At 42.4% G+C, this 4230-nt stretch overlaps 1 long non-coding RNA gene across 1 annotated transcript; it reads right to left on the minus strand.

Annotated features, from left to right (window-relative positions):
- Positions 1–1798: 1798 nt before the first annotated feature.
- On the minus strand, positions 1799–3991 carry LOC149917532 (uncharacterized). The gene is made up of 3 exons (XR_016467524.1): positions 3916–3991; positions 2543–2711; positions 1799–2117 (listed from the first exon to the last, which is right to left on the minus strand). It is a non-coding gene; the product is annotated as an uncharacterized LOC149917532 (long non-coding RNA).
- Positions 3992–4230: the final 239 nt, after the last annotated feature.

The following is a 4230-nucleotide window of genomic DNA, read 5'->3' on the forward strand; positions in this document are numbered from 1 at the left end:
GCATCCTCTCATCTCTCTGACTGATGCTCATATAATGATGGAGGCATCTGATATTTTGATCCTTATCTTTTAAGTAGTAGAGCATATTCCTTGCAGTGATCCACCCAATGCCAGTAATTAATGAGTTATTTGTTTCCTCAAGGCCTTCCTTAGAGTACTTACATTTCTTTGTGCCTTCTAAATGTGTAATTGCTACCACAGGATAAGAATATTACTGTCTTGATAACACAAATGGGTAAAATGAGCTAAAGAGGATTGCCTGAAGATACAATCCACTTTGGAGCTGAGGCTGTCATCTGAAGCAGCTCCCAAACTGCCAAGCAGCACTTTGTTCTACATAACACTGCCTATTTGCCAGAGCACCAAGGAGCTGCAACTGCCCAGCTCAGCACTGCCGCTGCCACCCATCTGCAGGGTGGGTGAGCCTGAGGACAGCTTCATTTGCCTTTCCTGCCCCAGAGAGGCCAGGTGTCCTTCCCAGCACCACCATGCTTCGTGCTTGAACAGAAACAGTCCTAGATGAGAATTTTTGTGTTTACCTACTGCTTTTGACACACTGCCATTATTTTGTTCATTATTCAACTAAAAAAATCATCATTTCTTTCCTGTCAGACTTAATCTGTCAATCAAACTTGAGTGGAATTTCACAGGACAAGGGCAAAACACTTCTCTAGTCACAACACTTTCTCCTGCCAAGTTTCTAAGGGCTTCCACAAACCAAAAAAAGTTCAGTAATATTTTTAATCATAGGGAACATAAATTGAGAAAGCACTGCTCTTCTCCCTATAATAATATTCACTGGAGATTTCATTTGATTTCTTGTCAAGATTTCACTGCAGCCACCATCTGTCTCATTGAGCTTCCCCAGCAGATCCCGTCCTGCTGAGCAGCATGGGATGCATTGAGGACATCCTTCTCCTCCTCTTTGCAGCATATCTGAAGGCCAGTGACACTACATGGAATTGGCACTCTACTGTCAGCCCTACACTAAAGTCAAGGAGGTTTCCTGCTTCACAAATCTGTCTTCCTTCTCCCCACTGATTTTTTAAAGATTCAGAAGGGGTGAGGGGTGAGAAAACACAAATTTTAAAATTTTAGGTCTGCTTCTATAATTATCTTTTTTTTTCTTACAAATTCATTGTGATTGTCGCTTTTTTTTTTAATAGCCATATTCCTGAAATTGCTCTTGTCAGTATGGGGGTTGCTTTTATCCCCTGATTGCAGACATTCGTTTAGCCCTTTCACAGAACAGCATGCTGTTAAGATGTGTGTGTACATGCATGTGTTTACAAGTTTGCATCTGATTTTAGCATTCTCCTATTTTTAAAATAGTAGTAATTTCCCTAGAAGAAAAACAAGTTCCTACTTCAGTCTGGGATAAAAGGCAACCTACAAGGCACCACTCAACTGAATTGCTTTTTCATGTAATTCTGCATTTTAAATAAAGCAGCAGTCTAAAGGCCTTGCAGTAATTGAAGGTTTCCCTCGCTTATATAATAGTTCATGCAGACAGACAGCACTTCAGAGACTGCCACTGACATTCAGACTGAACTAGCTCAGTCAAAAGTACCACCCAGAAAAATAAGCTTCTGGGATCCAAAGGAGCCTCTGCCCCACTTCTTTTTGTTTTATTCCATTTTTTCCCCAAGGGTGCTCCCAAACACAGCGAAATCAGACCATCAAAAGGAAAGAACTAGGGCTGGCTTTGTCTTATTAACATGGCACACATGCGGCTGGCATTTGCAGAAACCTGCTAGGAGCAACTCTAAACTCTACAAATAAGTGTCACTATGGAAACTAATCAGATGAAGAGAAGTATGAAAGAGACCGCCCCAGGAAAATGTCTGAGAGGGATAAATATTACTATAAATAAATTACTTAGCTTAGAAGGCCTCTGTGAAAAGGTTAAAGAAGCCAGCCAGGTGTCTCAGGGTCTGGGACACGTTCAGGACTTTTTCTTGCCAGGTCGGCGGTGTGCAGGAGCACTGTGTGTCTGCAAAGGGAGAACAGAGCCCACTTCATTCTTATGCGCCTGAGCTCCTGGCTGGGAGGAGAACCTTGCTTCTATCTTCCAAGGAGGATGGCTTCTTGGCAGTGTGTCTGCTCCCTGACAGCTCCTGAGGATAAGGATAAATAGCTGGGGAGAGTGGCAACTTAAATACAAATGAGGATTAAGTGTTGGGAACAAGCTAAACTTGTTAGACTAGAAGGCAAAAATATGCTTTATTTCTGATCAGTATACAAGTTGAAACTCTTTTCTTTTGTAGAATATCTCAGCTGCTATTCTACAGCAAATGTCATCTTCATTACACCTTTTCTGCAGTTAACATAAGGAACTGTGTGCACACCTCACTTCTAGTGATTTGTAAAATGAAACATAAGAAAGAATCTAGTTACCCAGAAGCAAATAATAAAATTTGCTGCCTTGATTGATCCAGAGCAGATGTCTTTATGTTTAAATATACCCTGTGCCTTATCATACCATGTTACAGTATTGTCATGAATTATAAGTAGTCAAACTTTTGAAGAGAGGGAACCAAACCTGAAGTTTGAAGTGGAAGTCAATAAATGCTCCTATCCAGGCTCACTGGTGAGACAGGAAGGTGAATGTGCAGCCTCCAGACTTTGATCAAGCAGCACCTCCAGGCAGCTATAGCCCACTGCTCCTCCAATCACAGCAATGGTCTGTAAAGCAGAATGTCCAGCAAATTCTGGAAGAGAACAGGATAGTCAGCAGCTGAATCTGATCAAAGTTGATATTAGTTGAAGAAAACCAAAAAAACTGAGGTAAAATGTAATTTTTTTGAACACAACTAGTAGCTATTTCTTGATTTTGCCTTTCCAATAATTAGCAGAAATAAATACATGCTCCATCCACTTGTATCGCTCATTTAAGATGGGTTTGGCTGGAACAGACTCACAGGAAAGCTGCAACTCAGTCCAAATATTTGGCTTTTGGAATCACTGTGACAGAATGCGACATGCAGAGATAATCACTTGTGATGTTTTCTTGTCAGCGATGAGCCAAGTCAGGGAAATTCACAGACTGCAGCTTTCAGAGGTTTATAAATTCTTTGGTTTCCAGTAAGATGATGTGGAGGGAGTTACATGTGAATTGTAAGAAGAGATTTAATCAGAAAGGTGATTAAGATGACAGGCAGACTAATTGACAGACATTTTTCCAGTTGCAGAGGGAATAAAAATGGTTAGCTGCATGGGCATCGGTAAGTGGCACCAATCAATCACTTTTTAGATGTGAATCTGCCCATCTTCTGGCAAAGTCTACTAGGAGAGAGAAACTGTAACAGCAGCAAAAGATCTGTTTGTTCCACACATGTTTAATTTGGATATCCACATGCTTTTAAGTTAAACAATTAGTCCCTTTCACTCAGTTCCACCCGCTGTTTCATGGATATATTTCCACAAAACACAGAACTAGAGGTCAAGAAGAAAGCTTGCCTTTAAAACACGCCCTTAGTCAATGCAAGGTGCCTGAAGTTTGCTCAGTAGGTCTTGCACAGGGACCCATGGCCTGCTAGAGTCTGAAGAACACTGGGTGGCTGCGCGAGGCTGTGCACAGCTGCACCTGAGCACGGTAGGCACTCCTGCCACATTGCATGGGATAACTCAAATATAAACATAAATTAGAGTTTTGAGAACTGGAAAAATGGACCAAGTTCAGTCCTTTGAGATTTTAGCAGTTCCTCCCCCTCCTTTATTAGCACAGCTGCAGAAGCAGCAGTTCATTGAAGCAGCCCTCCTCCCCCAGCACTGACTTCTGAGCAGAAGAGTTTCCTGCACTCCATAAAAGTGCTCCAGGTGAAGCACTGAATGCATTTGCATACCCAGAAGTGAGCGTGTTATTTTCAAAACTTATATCGGTGGTAAATGTAGGTGGAAAGCAGAATGAAGTACCTGCTGTGTGATGGAGACAGCACTTCAGAAGCCAATTGTGGAACAGAGCTTCTCTGTGATTCCGTTAAGGTTCTTGCTCCCTTCATCTCCCCACAGCAACTAATTTTGGTAATTAAGGCAGGGAGGGAGGCAAAACCAAAAAAAAGCTGTTGTAGATTATCATATAAAGAAGGCATGCCACGGAGTAAAAGGTGCACTTGACGACCTGAAATCTGTCGACGGGAAAGAGAAAACTCCCCCTCTCCGAGCGCTGCGTCCTCCGCAGAGGGCTTCTGCTGCAGAGCGGCACCATCTGCTGGGGGCAGCCGGTAGGGC

The sequence above is a fragment of the Phasianus colchicus genome, chromosome 6, assembly GCF_987193195.1.
Source record: "Phasianus colchicus chromosome 6, bPhaCol1.hap1.1, whole genome shotgun sequence".
NCBI lineage: Eukaryota > Metazoa > Chordata > Aves > Galliformes > Phasianidae > Phasianus > Phasianus colchicus.